At 42.9% G+C, this 13114-nt stretch overlaps 16 non-coding genes across 16 annotated transcripts; all 16 read right to left on the reverse strand.

Moving 5' to 3' along the window:
* Positions 1-37: 37 nt before the first annotated feature.
* On the reverse strand, positions 38-178 carry LOC134592683 (U4 spliceosomal RNA). Its single transcript, XR_010089274.1, has one exon. It is a non-coding gene; the product is annotated as a U4 spliceosomal RNA (small nuclear RNA).
* Positions 179-1078: 900 nt separating this feature from the next.
* On the reverse strand, positions 1079-1245 carry LOC134590886 (U1 spliceosomal RNA). The gene has a single exon (XR_010087744.1). It is a non-coding gene; the product is annotated as a U1 spliceosomal RNA (small nuclear RNA).
* A 478-nt stretch (positions 1246-1723) lies between these two features.
* Positions 1724-1864, reverse strand: LOC134592684 (U4 spliceosomal RNA). The gene has a single exon (XR_010089275.1). It is a non-coding gene; the product is annotated as a U4 spliceosomal RNA (small nuclear RNA).
* A 900-nt stretch (positions 1865-2764) lies between these two features.
* Positions 2765-2931, reverse strand: LOC134591499 (U1 spliceosomal RNA). The gene has a single exon (XR_010088270.1). It is a non-coding gene; the product is annotated as a U1 spliceosomal RNA (small nuclear RNA).
* A 470-nt stretch (positions 2932-3401) lies between these two features.
* On the reverse strand, positions 3402-3542 carry LOC134593710 (U4 spliceosomal RNA). Its single transcript, XR_010090149.1, has one exon. It is a non-coding gene; the product is annotated as a U4 spliceosomal RNA (small nuclear RNA).
* An 899-nt stretch (positions 3543-4441) lies between these two features.
* Positions 4442-4608, reverse strand: LOC134590962 (U1 spliceosomal RNA). The gene has a single exon (XR_010087810.1). It is a non-coding gene; the product is annotated as a U1 spliceosomal RNA (small nuclear RNA).
* A 480-nt stretch (positions 4609-5088) lies between these two features.
* Positions 5089-5229, reverse strand: LOC134592160 (U4 spliceosomal RNA). The gene has a single exon (XR_010088826.1). It is a non-coding gene; the product is annotated as a U4 spliceosomal RNA (small nuclear RNA).
* An 899-nt stretch (positions 5230-6128) lies between these two features.
* LOC134589743 (U1 spliceosomal RNA) lies at positions 6129-6295 on the reverse strand. The gene has a single exon (XR_010086772.1). It is a non-coding gene; the product is annotated as a U1 spliceosomal RNA (small nuclear RNA).
* Positions 6296-6767: 472 nt separating this feature from the next.
* LOC134592162 (U4 spliceosomal RNA) lies at positions 6768-6908 on the reverse strand. The gene has a single exon (XR_010088827.1). It is a non-coding gene; the product is annotated as a U4 spliceosomal RNA (small nuclear RNA).
* Positions 6909-7796: 888 nt separating this feature from the next.
* Positions 7797-7963, reverse strand: LOC134591030 (U1 spliceosomal RNA). Its single transcript, XR_010087868.1, has one exon. It is a non-coding gene; the product is annotated as a U1 spliceosomal RNA (small nuclear RNA).
* A 478-nt stretch (positions 7964-8441) lies between these two features.
* LOC134592685 (U4 spliceosomal RNA) lies at positions 8442-8582 on the reverse strand. The gene has a single exon (XR_010089276.1). It is a non-coding gene; the product is annotated as a U4 spliceosomal RNA (small nuclear RNA).
* Positions 8583-9481: 899 nt separating this feature from the next.
* LOC134591410 (U1 spliceosomal RNA) lies at positions 9482-9648 on the reverse strand. The gene has a single exon (XR_010088194.1). It is a non-coding gene; the product is annotated as a U1 spliceosomal RNA (small nuclear RNA).
* Positions 9649-10127: 479 nt separating this feature from the next.
* Positions 10128-10268, reverse strand: LOC134592163 (U4 spliceosomal RNA). Its single transcript, XR_010088828.1, has one exon. It is a non-coding gene; the product is annotated as a U4 spliceosomal RNA (small nuclear RNA).
* An 899-nt stretch (positions 10269-11167) lies between these two features.
* Positions 11168-11334, reverse strand: LOC134589744 (U1 spliceosomal RNA). The gene has a single exon (XR_010086773.1). It is a non-coding gene; the product is annotated as a U1 spliceosomal RNA (small nuclear RNA).
* A 472-nt stretch (positions 11335-11806) lies between these two features.
* Positions 11807-11947, reverse strand: LOC134593463 (U4 spliceosomal RNA). Its single transcript, XR_010089942.1, has one exon. It is a non-coding gene; the product is annotated as a U4 spliceosomal RNA (small nuclear RNA).
* An 899-nt stretch (positions 11948-12846) lies between these two features.
* On the reverse strand, positions 12847-13013 carry LOC134590871 (U1 spliceosomal RNA). The gene has a single exon (XR_010087731.1). It is a non-coding gene; the product is annotated as a U1 spliceosomal RNA (small nuclear RNA).
* Positions 13014-13114: the final 101 nt, after the last annotated feature.

A 13114-nucleotide genomic window follows, 5' to 3' on the forward strand; every position in this document is an offset into this window, starting at 1 on the left:
TGGGGCGCCATAAACTTTTTTTAAACCAATCTTTCAGTCTCCTTAGAGCCTGTCAAAAATTGCCAATGCTGACTGTATTTCAAGTCATCATGGCGGGGTATTGGGTAAAGTTTTCAATTAGCAATAATCACGCCTCGGATTGACCTCATGGGCTACGATACTGCCACTGCGCAAAGTTAACTGTTCAAGTGGGCCAGCTTTTAAGAGCTACCACGTAAGGACACTTTAAGACAGCGGTGAGAAAAAGTTCATGACCATAAGCCATTGCAAAGGATTGTGGGAGGCAATATTCTAATTAGGCCCGCTTCCTCCTACAGGGAAGCTTAAACCCCAACAAATTCCTCGGTCTTCTTATATGGCATCTTGGAATGGTTCCAAACCTATAACAGAGAGTGAGGGCAACCATATCTTGCAGCAAACCTTGTACAATTTTTTTTCTCTCTTTGGAAACGGTTTTGCCAAGATTCTACTACAGCAGCCATTAGGCAGAGTACACAATCCGCTGGTCTACGTTCGTCCCCAAAGTCACACATTTCATGACTCCATCGATAGGAATGACCCTTGCCTAGCACCTGTCTTCTCTTCATCCACACTCAACAGGGCTGAAAGAACATTTGTGGTGGCTTTTTCAAAATTCCATGGTGTTCATTAGTAAGTGCTAGCGACCACCCAGCTATTCCTAAGGTTTGGTCTGATTGTCTCAAGCGGCAATTCACTGCCTTGATCCAGAAAATCTTTTTTTCCCAGAAATTCAATCAAACGTTACGTTCTGTTGGAAGACGTAATATAGGTCTCCAATTCTTTATTTCTTCCATTGCATTGAAGCATACAATAAATCAAAAGAAGTCAGGATAAAAAAATGATGGAAAAAAAAGCTGAAAAGTTAAAATAAAAAGTGAAATTCTGGCTTAAAACTGGTCTCCAGAAAACATAGATAATAAAAATGATCAAGCCTAGGAAATGATTGTCGCTGCCTGCTTGATGCGGAAAGTAAGAGCCAAAGAAGACGGGTGCCGTGGCTGAAATTATCCTTCGTCAGAATTGGTGAAGTTCTCTATTTTTGTCAAACAAGCAAACACAGGGGAAAGCGCGAACGCAGTCCCCCACTACCATAAATTATGCAGTCGAGTTTCCCACATTTGAGGAAATCGCAGAGGTCAACTGGTACGGAGTGCAATGAACCAGCCTCACTCTGGGAGAGCCAGCTTAGGGATCATGGCTATTGCTCCCCTGCCAGGTAAGTATGACATGACGGGTACATTCAAAGGCACGCCCGCTGGGAAGCCTTTCCTTTAGGCTGTGGTGAAATAATAAAGCAAGTTAAAAAAAAAAAAAAAAGAAGAGCAAATAAACAATCCAAATGATAGAAGGCTACAAAAGATTACCAAACCTCGTGGCTGATCGTTGTTTTCCTTAGCTACCAGTAATTTTAGTGCCTTCAGGTGGTTAGGTGTGAATAATTGAGCTGGATTCAGGGTGCGAAGGAGCAATTTGCATAAAGGCAAATGCTAGGCCAATGAGCCGAAGGATGGGAATTCGTAGCATGTAGTGAGAATAGTGTGCTGCCGGAAACAAGTGGATTCAGTGGGAGAGAAAGGTAAAAGGGAAATGCAAGGAAGCCAGCGGAAGGAATGGTGCAACAGAGCTCAGGAAGAAACGGGAGTCACGTAAGACACGCCCTAGACATGGGGCGCCATAAACTTTTTTTAAACCAATCTTTCAGTCTCCTTAGAGCCTGTCAAAAATTGCCAATGCTGACTGTATTTCAAGTCATCATGGCGGGGTATTGGGTAAAGTTTTCAATTAGCAATAATCACGCCTCGGATTGACCTCATGGGCTACGATACTGCCACTGCGCAAAGTTAACTGTTCAAGTGGGCCAGCTTTTAAGAGCTACCACGTAAGGACACTTTAAGACAGCGGTGAGAAAAAGTTCATGACCATAAGCCATTGCAAAGGATTGTGGGAGGCAATATTCTAATTAGGCCCGCTTCCTCCTACAGGGAAGCTTAAACCCCAACAAATTCCTCGGTCTTCTTATATGGCATCTTGGAATGGTTCCAAACCTATAACAGAGAGTGAGGGCAACCATATCTTGCAGCAAACCTTGTACAATTTTTTTTCTCTCTTTGGAAACGGTTTTGCCAAGATTCTACTACAGCAGCCATTAGGCAGAGTACACAATCCGCTGGTCTACGTTCGTCCCCAAAGTCACACATTTCATGACTCCATCGATAGGAATGACCCTTGCCTAGCACCTGTCTTCTCTTCATCCACACTCAACAGGGCTGAAAGAACATTTGTGGTGGCTTTTTCAAAATTCCATGGTGTTCATTAGTAAGTGCTAGCGACCACCCAGCTATTCCTAAGGTTTGGTCTGATTGTCTCAAGCGGCAATTCACTGCCTTGATCCAGAAAATCTTTTTTTCCCAGAAATTCAATCAAACGTTACGTTCTGTTGGAAGACGTAATATAGGTCTCCAATTCTTTATTTCTTCCATTGCATTGAAGCATACAATAAATCAAAAGAAGTCAGGATAAAAAAATGATGGAAAAAAAAGCTGAAAAGTTAAAATAAAAAGTGAAATTCTGGCTTAAAACTGGTCTCCAGAAAACATAGATAATAAAAATGATCAAGCCTAGGAAATGATTGTCGCTGCCTGCTTGATGCGGAAAGTAAGAGCCAAAGAAGACGGGTGCCGTGGCTGAAATTATCCTTCGTCAGAATTGGTGAAGTTCTCTATTTTTGTCCAACAAGCAAACACAGGGGAAAGCGCGAACGCAGTCCCCCACTACCATAAATTATGCAGTCGAGTTTCCCACATTTGAGGAAATCGCAGAGGTCAATTGGTACGGAGTGCAATTAACCAGCCTCACTCTGGGAGAGCCACCTTAGGGACCATGGCTATTGCTCCCCTGCCAGGTAAGTATGACATGACGGGTACATTCAAAGGCACGCCCGCTGGGAAGCCTTTCCTTTAGGCTGTGGTGAAATAATAAAGCAAGTTAAAAAAAAAAAAAGCAAATAAATAATCCAAATGATAGAAGGCTACAAAAGATTACCAAACCTCGTGGCTGATCGTTGTTTTCCTTAGCTACCAGTAATTTTAGTGCCTTCAGGTGGTTAGGTGTGAATAATTGAGCTGGATTCAGGGTGCGAAGGAGCAATTTGCATAAAGGCAAATGCTAGGCCAATGAGCCGAAGGATGGGAATTCGTAGCATGTAGTGAGAATAGTGTGCTGCCGGAAACAAGTGAATTCAGTGGGAGAGAAAGGTAAAAGGGAAATGCTAAGAAGCCAGCGGAAGGAATGGTGCAACAGAGCTCAGGAAGAAACGGGAGTCACGTAAGACACGCCCTAGACATGGGGCGCCATAAACTTTTATTAAACCAATCTTTCAGTCTCCTTAGAGCCTGTCAAAAATTGCCAATGCTGACTGTATTTCAAGTCATCATGGCGGGGTATTGGGTAAAGTTTTCAATTAGCAATAATAACGCCTCGGATTGACCTCATGGGCTACGATACTGCCACTGCGCAAAGCTAGCTGTTCAAGTGGGCAAGCTTTTAAGAGCTACCACGTAAGGACACTTTAAGACAGCGGTGAGAAAAAGTTCATGACCATAAGCCATTGCAAAGGATTGTGGGAGGCAATATTCTAATTAGGCCCGCTTCCTCCTACAGGGAAGCTTAAACCCCAACAAATTCCTCGGTCTTCTTATATGGCATCTTGGAATGGTTCCAAACCTATAACAGAGAGTGAGGGCAACCATATCTTGCAGCAAACCTTGTACAATTTTTTTTCTCTCTTTGGAAACTGTTTTGCCAAGATTCTACTACAGCAGCCATTAGGCAGAGTACACAATCCGCTGGTCTACGTTCGTCCCCAAAGTCACACATTTCATGACTCCATCGATAGGAATGACCCTTGCCTAGCACCTGTCTTCTCTTCATCCACACTCAACAGGGCTGAAAGAACATTTGTGGTGGCTTTTTCAAAATTCCATGGTGTTCATTAGTAAGTGCTAGCGACCACCCAGCTATTCCTAAGGTTTGGTCTGATTGTCTCAAGCGGCAATTCACTGCCTTGATCCAGAAAATCTTTTTTTCCCAGAAATTCAATCAAACGTTACGTTCTGTTGGAAGACGTAATATAGGTCTCCAATTCTTTATTTCTTCCATTGCATTGAAGCATACAATAAATCAAAAGAAGTCAGGATAAAAAAATGATGAAAAAAAAGCTGAAAAGTTAAAATAAAAAGTGAAATTCTTGCTTAAAACTGGTCTCCAGAAAACATAGATAATAAAAATGATCAAGCCTAGGAAATGATTGTCGCTGCCTGCTTGATGTGGAAAGTAAGAGCCAAAGAAGACGGGTGCCGTGGCTGAAATTATCCTTCGTCAGAATTGGTGAAGTTCTCTATTTTTGTCAAACAAGCAAACACAGGGGAAAGCGCGAACGCAGTCCCCCACTACCATAAATTATGCAGTCGAGTTTCCCACATTTGAGGAAATCGCAGAGGTCAACTGGTACGGAGTGCAATGAACCAGCCTCACTCTGGGAGAGCCACCTTAGGGATCATTGCTATTGCTCCCCTGCCAGGTAAGTATGACATGACGGGTACATTCAAAGGCACGCCCGCTGGGAAGCCTTTCCTTTAGGCTGTGGTGAAATAATAAAGCAAGTTTAAAAAAAAAAAAAAAAAGAAGAGCAAATAAATAATCCAAATGATAGAAGGCTACAAAAGATTACCAAACCTCGTGGCTGATCGTTGTTTTCCTTAGCTACCAGTAATTTTAGTGCCTTCAGGTGGTTAGGTGTGAATAATTGAGCTGGATTCAGGGTGCGAAGGAGCAATTTGCATAAAGGCAAATGCTAGGCCAATGAGCCGAAGGATGGGAATTCGTAGCATGTAGTGAGAATAGTGTGCTGCCGGAAACAAGTGAATTCAGTGGGAGAGAAAGGTAAAAGGGAAATGCTAAGAAGCCAGCGGAAGGAATGGTGCAACAGAGCTCAGGAAGAAACGGGAGTCACGTAAGACACGCCCTAGACATGGGGCGCCATAAACTTTTATTAAACCAATATTTCAGTCTCCTTAGAGCCTGTCAAAAATTGCCAATGCTGACTGTATTTCAAGTCATCATGGCGGGGTATTGGGTAAAGTTTTCAATTAGCAATAATCACGCCTCGGATTGACCTCATGGGCTACGATACTGCCACTGCGCAAAGCTAGCTGTTCAAGTGGGCCAGCTTTTAAGAGCTACCACGTAAGGACACTTTAAGACAGCGGTGAGAAAAAGTTCATGACCATAAGCCATTGCAAAGGATTATGGGAGGCAATATTCTAATTAGGCCCGCTTCCTCCTACAGGGAAGCTTAAACCCCAACAAATTCCTCGGTCTTCTTATATGGCATCTTGGAATGGTTCCAAACCTATAACAGAGAGTGAGGGCAACCATATCTTGCAGCAAACCTTGTACAATTTTTTTTCTCTCTTTGGAAACGGTTTTGCCAAGATTCTTCTACAGCAGCCATTAGGCAGAGTACACAATCCGCTGGTCTACGTTCGTCCCCAAAGTCACACATTTCATGACTCCATCGATAGGAATGACCCTTGCCTAGCACCTGTCTTCTCTTCATCCAAACTCAACAGGGCTGAAAGAACATTTGTGGTGGCTTTTTCAAAATTCCATGGTGTTCATTAGTAAGTGCTAGCGACCACCCAGCTATTCCTAAGGTTTGGTCTGATTGTCTCAAGCGGCAATTCACTGCCTTGATCCAGAAAATCTTTTTTTCCCAGAAATTCAATCAAACGTTACGTTCTGTTGGAAGACGTAATATAGGTCTCCAATTCTTTATTTCTTCCATTGCATTGAAGCATACAATAAATCAAAAGAAGTCAGGATAAAAAAATGATGAAAAAAAAGCTGAAAAGTTAAAATAAAAAGTGAAATTCTGGCTTAAAACTGGTCTCCAGAAAACATAGATAATAAAAATGATCAAGCCTAGGAAATGATTGTCGCTGCCTGCTTGATGCGGAAAGTAAGAGCCAAAGAAGACGGGTACCGTGGCTGAAAATATCCTTCGTCAGAATTGGTGAAGTTCTCTATTTTTGTCAAACAAGCAAACACAGGGGAAAGCGCGAACGCAGTCCCCCACTACCATAAATTATGCAGTCGAGTTTCCCACATTTGAGGAAATCGCAGAGGTCAACTGGTACGGAGTGCAATGAACCAGCCTCACTCTGGGAGAGCCACCTTAGGGATCATGGCTATTGCTCCCCTGCCAGGTAAGTATGACATGACGGGTACATTCAAAGGCACGCCCGCTGGGAAGCCTTTCCTTTAGGCTGTGGTGAAATAATAAAGCAAGTTAAAAAAAAAAAAAAAGCAAATAAATAATCCAAATGATAGAAGGCTACAAAAGATTACCAAACCTCGTGGCTGATCGTTGTTTTCCTTAGCTACCAGTAATTTTAGTGCCTTCAGGTGGTTAGGTGTGAATAATTGAGCTGGATTCAGGGTGCGAAGGAGCAATTTGCATAAAGGCAAATGCTAGGCCAATGAGCCGAAGGATGGGAATTCGTAGCATGTAGTGAGAATAGTGTGCTGCCGGAAACAAGTGAATTCAGTGGGAGAGAAAGGTAAAAGGGAAATGCTAAGAAGCCAGCGGAAGGAATGGTGCAACAGAGCTCAGGAAGAAACGGGAGTCACGTAAGACACGCCCTAGACATGGGGCGCCATAAACTTTTATTAAACCAATCTTTCAGTCTCCTTAGAGCCTGTCAAAAATTGCCAATGCTGACTGTATTTCAAGTCATCATGGCGGGGTATTGGGTAAAGTTTTCAATTAGCAATAATCACGCCTCGGATTGACCTCATGGGCTACGATACTGCCACTGCGCAAAGCTAGCTGTTCAAGTGGGCCAGCTTTTAAGAGCTACCACGTAAGGACACTTTAAGACAGCGGTGAGAAAAAGTTCATGACCATAAGCCATTGCAAAGGATTATGGGAGGCAATATTCTAATTAGGCCCGCTTCCTCCTACAGGGAAGCTTAAACCCCAACAAATTCCTCGGTCTTCTTATATGGCATCTTGGAATGGTTCCAAACCTATAACAGAGAGTGAGGGCAACCATATCTTGCAGCAAACCTTGTACAATTTTTTTTCTCTCTTTGGAAACAGTTTTGCCAAGATTCTACTACAGCAGCCATTAGGCAGAGTACACAATCCGCTGGTCTACGTTCGTCCCCAAAGTCACACATTTCATGACTCCATCGATAGGAATGACCCTTGCCTAGCACCTGTCTTCTCTTCATCCACACTCAACAGGGCTGAAAGAACATTTGTGGTGGCTTTTTCAAAATTCCATGGTGTTCATTAGTAAGTGCTAGCGACCACCCAGCTATTCCTAAGGTTTGGTCTGATTGTCTCAAGCGGCAATTCACTGCCTTGATCCAGAAAATCTTTTTTTCCCAGAAATTCAATCAAACGTTACGTTCTGTTGGAAGACGTAATATAGGTCTCCAATTCTTTATTTCTTCCATTGCATTGAAGCATACAATAAATCAAAAGAAGTCAGGATAAAAAAAAGCTGAAAAGTGAAAAATAAAAAGTGAAATTCTGGCTTAAAACTGGTCTCCAGAAAACATAGATAATAAAAATGATCAAGCCTAGGAAATGATTGTCGCTGCCTGCTTGATGTGGAAAGTAAGAGCCAAAGAAGACGGGTGCCGTGGCTGAAATTATCCTTCGTCAGAATTGGTGAAGTTCTCTATTTTTGTCAAACAAGCAAACACAGGGGAAAGCGCGAACGCAGTCCCCCACTACCATAAATTATGCAGTCGAGTTTCCCACATTTGAGGAAATCGCAGAGATCAACTGGTACGGAGTGCAATGAACCAGCCTCACTCTGGGAGAGTCACCTTAGGGATCATGGCTATTGCTCCCCTGCCAGGTAAGTATGACATGACGGGTACATTCAAAGGCACGCCCGCTGGGAAGCCTTTCCTTTAGGCTGTGGTGAAATAATAAAGCAAGTTAAAAAAAAAAAAAAAAGAAGAGCAAATAAACAATCCAAATGATAGAAGGCTACAAAAGATTACCAAACCTCGTGGCTGATCGTTGTTTTCCTTAGCTACCAGTAATTTTAGTGCCTTCAGGTGGTTAGGTGTGAATAATTGAGCTGGATTCAGGGTGCGAAGGAGCAATTTGCATAAAGGCAAATGCTAGGCCAATGAGCCGAAGGATGGGAATTCGTAGCATGTAGTGAGAATAGTGTGCTGCCGGAAACAAGTGGATTCAGTGGGAGAGAAAGGTAAAAGGGAAATGCAAGGAAGCCAGCGGAAGGAATGGTGCAACAGAGCTCAGGAAGAAACGGGAGTCACGTAAGACACGCCCTAGACATGGGGCGCCATAAACTTTTTTTAAACCAATCTTTCAGTCTCCTTAGAGCCTGTCAAAAATTGCCAATGCTGACTGTATTTCAAGTCATCATGGCGGGGTATTGGGTAAAGTTTTCAATTAGCAATAATCACGCCTCGGATTGACCTCATGGGCTACGATACTGCCACTGCGCAAAGTTAACTGTTCAAGTGGGCCAGCTTTTAAGAGCTACCACGTAAGGACACTTTAAGACAGCGGTGAGAAAAAGATCATGACCATAAGCCATTGCAAAGGATTGTGGGAGGCAATATTCTAATTAGGCCCGCTTCCTCCTACAGGGAAGCTTAAACCCCAACAAATTCCTCGGTCTTCTTATATGGCATCTTGGAATGGTTCCAAACCTATAACAGAGAGTGAGGGCAACCATATCTTGCAGCAAACCTTGTACAATTTTTTTTCTCTCTTTGGAAACGGTTTTGCCAAGATTCTACTACAGCAGCCATTAGGCAGAGTACACAATCCGCTGGTCTACGTTCGTCCCCAAAGTCACACATTTCATGACTCCATCGATAGGAATGACCCTTGCCTAGCACCTGTCTTCTCTTCATCCACACTCAACAGGGCTGAAAGAACATTTGTGGTGGCTTTTTCAAAATTCCATGGTGTTCATTAGTAAGTGCTAGCGACCACCCAGCTATTCCTAAGGTTTGGTCTGATTGTCTCAAGCGGCAATTCACTGCCTTGATCCAGAAAATCTTTTTTTCCCAGAAATTCAATCAAACGTTACGTTCTGTTGGAAGACGTAATATAGGTCTCCAATTCTTTATTTCTTCCATTGCATTGAAGCATACAATAAATCAAAAGAAGTCAGGATAAAAAAATGATGGAAAAAAAAGCTGAAAAGTTAAAATAAAAAGTGAAATTCTGCTTAAAACTGGTCTCCAGAAAACATAGATAATAAAAATGATCAAGCCTAGGAAATGATTGTCGCTGCCTGCTTGATGCGGAAAGTAAGAGCCAAAGAAGACGGGTGCCGTGGCTGAAATTATCCTTCGTCAGAATTGGTGAAGTTCTCTATTTTTGTCAAACAAGCAAACACAGGGGAAAGCGCGAACGCAGTCCCCCACTACCATAAATTATGCAGTCGAGTTTCCCACATTTGAGGAAATCGCAGAGGTCAACTGGTACGGAGTGCAATGAACCAGCCTCACTCTGGGAGAGCCAGCTTAGGGATCATGGCTATTGCACCCCTACCAGGTAAGTATGACATGACGGGTACATTCAAAGGCATGCCCGCTGGGAAGCCTTTCCTTTAGGCTGTGGTGAAATAATAAAGCAAGTTAAAAAAAAAAAAAAAAAGAAGAGCAAATAAACAATCCAAATGATAGAAGGCTACAAAAGATTACCAAACCTCGTGGCTGATCGTTGTTTTCCTTAGCTACCAGTAATTTTAGTGCCTTCAGGTGGTTAGGTGTGAATAATTGAGCTGGATTCAGGGTGCGAAGGAGCAATTTGCATAAAGGCAAATGCTAGGCCAATGAGCCGAAGGATGGGAATTCGTAGCATGTAGTGAGAATAGTGTGCTGCCGGAAACAAGTGAATTCAGTGGGAGAGAAAGGTAAAAGGGAAATGCTAAGAAGCCAGCGGAAGGAATGGTGCAACAGAGCTCAGGAAGAAACGGGAGTCACGTAAGACACGCCCTAGACATGGGGCGCCATAAACTTTTATTAAACCAATCTTTCAGTCTCCTTAGAGCCTGTCAAAAATTGCCAATGCTGACTGTATTTCAAGTCATCATGGCGGGGTATTGGGTAAAGTTTTCAATTAGCAATAATCACGCCTCGGATTGACCTCATGGGCTACGATACTGCCACTGCGCAAAGCTAGCTGTTCAAGTGGGCCAGCTTTTAAGAGCTACCACGTAAGGACACTTTAAGACAGCGGTGAGAAAAAGTTCATGACCATAAGCCATTGCAAAGGATTGTGGGAGGCAATATTCTAATTAGGCCCGCTTCCTCCTACAGGGAAGCTTAAACCCCAACAAATTCCTCGGTCTTCTTATATGGCATCTTGGAATGGTTCCAAACCTATAACAGAGAGTGAGGGCAACCATATCTTGCAGCAAACCTTGTACAATTTTTTTTCTCTCTTTGGAAACGGTTTTGCCAAGATTCTTCTACAGCAGCCATTAGGCAGAGTACACAATCCGCTGGTCTACGTTCGTCCCCAAAGTCACACATTTCATGACTCCATCGATAGGAATGACCCTTGCCTAGCACCTGTCTTCTCTTCATCCACACTCAACAGGGCTGAAAGAACATTTGTGGTGGCTTTTTCAAAATTCCATGGTGTTCATTAGTAAGTGCTAGCGACCACCCAGCTATTCCTAAGGTTTGGTCTGATTGTCTCAAGCGGCAATTCACTGCCTTGATCCAGAAAATCTTTTTTTCCCAGAAATTCAATCAAACGTTACGTTCTGTTGGAAGACGTAATATAGGTCTCCAATTCTTTATTTCTTCCATTGCATTGAAGCATACAATAAATCAAAAGAAGTCAGGATAAACAAATGATGAAAAAAAAGCTGAAAAGTTAAAATAAAAAGTGAAATTCTGGCTTAAAACTGGTCTCCAGAAAACATAGATAATAAAAATGATCAAGCCTAGGAAATGATTGTCGCTGCCTGCTTGATGCGGAAAGTAAGAGCCAAAGAAGACGGGTACCGTGGCTGAAATTATCCTTCGTCAGAATTGGTGAAGTTCTCTATTTTTGTCAAACAAGCAAACACAGGGGAAAGCGCGAACGCAGTCCCCCACTACCATAAATTATGCAGTCGAGTTTCCCACATTTGAGGAAATCGCAGAGGTCAACTGGTACGGAGTGCAATGAACCAGCCTCACTCTGGGAGAGCCACCTTAGGGATCATGGCTATTGCTCCCCTGCCAGGTAAGTATGACATGACGTGTACATTCAAAGGCACGCCCGCTGGGAAGCCTTTCCTTTAGGCTGTGGTGAAATAATAAAGCAAGTTAAAAAAAAAAAAAAAGCAAATAAATAATCCAAATGATAGAAGGCTACAAAAGATTACCAAACCTCGTGGCTGATCGTTGTTTTCCTTAGCTACCAGTAATTTTAGTGCCTTCAGGTGGTTAGGTGTGAATAATTGAGCTGGATTCAGGGTGCGAAGGAGCAATTTGCATAAAGGCAAATGCTAGGCCAATGAGCCGAAGGATGGGAATTCGTAGCATGTAGTGAGAATAGTGTGCTGCCGGAAACAAGTGAATTCAGTGGGAGAGAAAGGTAAAAGGGAAATGCTAAGAAGCCAGCGGAAGGAATGGTGCAACAGAGCTCAGGAAGAAACGGGAGTCACGTAAGACACGCCCTAGACATGGGGCGCCATAAACTTTTATTAAACCAATCTTTCAGTCTCCTTAGAGCCTGTCAAAAATTGCCAATGCTGACTGTATTTCAAGTCATCATGGCGGGGTATTGGGTAAAGTTTTCAATTAGCAATAATCACGCCTCGGATTGACCTCATGAGCTACGATACTGCCACTGCGCAAAGCTAGCTGTTCAAGTGGGCCAGCTTTTAAGAGCTACCACGTAAGGACACTTTAAGACAGCGGTGAGAAAAAGTTCATGACCATAAGCCATTGCAAAGGATTATGGGAGGCAATATTCTAATTAGGCCCGCTTCCTCCTACAGGGAAGCTTAAACCCCAACAAATTCCTCGGTCTTCTTATATGGCATCTTGGAATGGTTCCAAACCTATAACAGAGAGTGAGGGCAACCATATCTTGCAGCAAACCTTGTACAATTTTTTTTCTCTCTTTGGAAACAGTTTTGCCAAGATTCTACTACAGCAGCCATTAGGCAGAGTACACAATCCGCTGGTCTACGTTCGTCCCCAAAGTCACACATTTCATGACTCCATCGATAGGAATGACCCTTGCCTAGCACCTGTCTTCTCTTCATCCACACTCAACAGGGCTGAAAGAACATTTGTGGTGGCTTTTTCAAAATTCCATGGTGTTCATTAGTAAGTGCTAGCGACCACCCAGCTATTCCTAAGGTTTGGTCTGATTGTCTCAAGCGGCAATTCACTGCCTTGATCCAGAAAATCTTTTTTTCCCAGAAATTCAATCAAACGTTACGTTCTGTTGGAAGACGTAATATAGGTCTCCAATTCTTTATTTCTTCCATTGCATTGAAGCATACAATAAATCAAAAGAAGTCAGGATAAAAAAATGATGAAAAAAAAGCTGAAAAATTAAAATAAAAAGTGAAATTCTGGCTTAAAACTGGTCTCCAGAAAACATAGATAATAAAAATGATCAAGCCTAGGAAATGATTGTCGCTGCCTGCTTGATGCGGAAAGTAAGAGCCAAAGAAGACGGGTGCCGTGGCTGAAATTATCCTTCGTCAGAATTGGTGAAGTTCTCTATTTTTGTCCAACAAGCAAACACAGGGGAAAGCGCGAACGCAGTCCCCCACTACCATAAATTATGCAGTCGAGTTTCCCACATTTGAGGAAATCGCAGAGGTCAATTGATACGGAGTGCAATGAACCAGCCTCACTCTGGGAGAGCCACCTTAGGGATCATGGCTATTGCTCCCCTGCCAGGTAAGTATGACATGACGGGTACATTCAAAGGCACGCCCGCTGGGAAGCCTTTCCTTTAGGCTGTGGTGAAATAATAAAGCAAGTTAAAAAAAAAAAAAAGCAAATAAAT

The sequence above is a fragment of the Pelobates fuscus genome, chromosome 2 (assembly GCF_036172605.1).
Source record: "Pelobates fuscus isolate aPelFus1 chromosome 2, aPelFus1.pri, whole genome shotgun sequence".
NCBI lineage: Eukaryota > Metazoa > Chordata > Amphibia > Anura > Pelobatidae > Pelobates > Pelobates fuscus.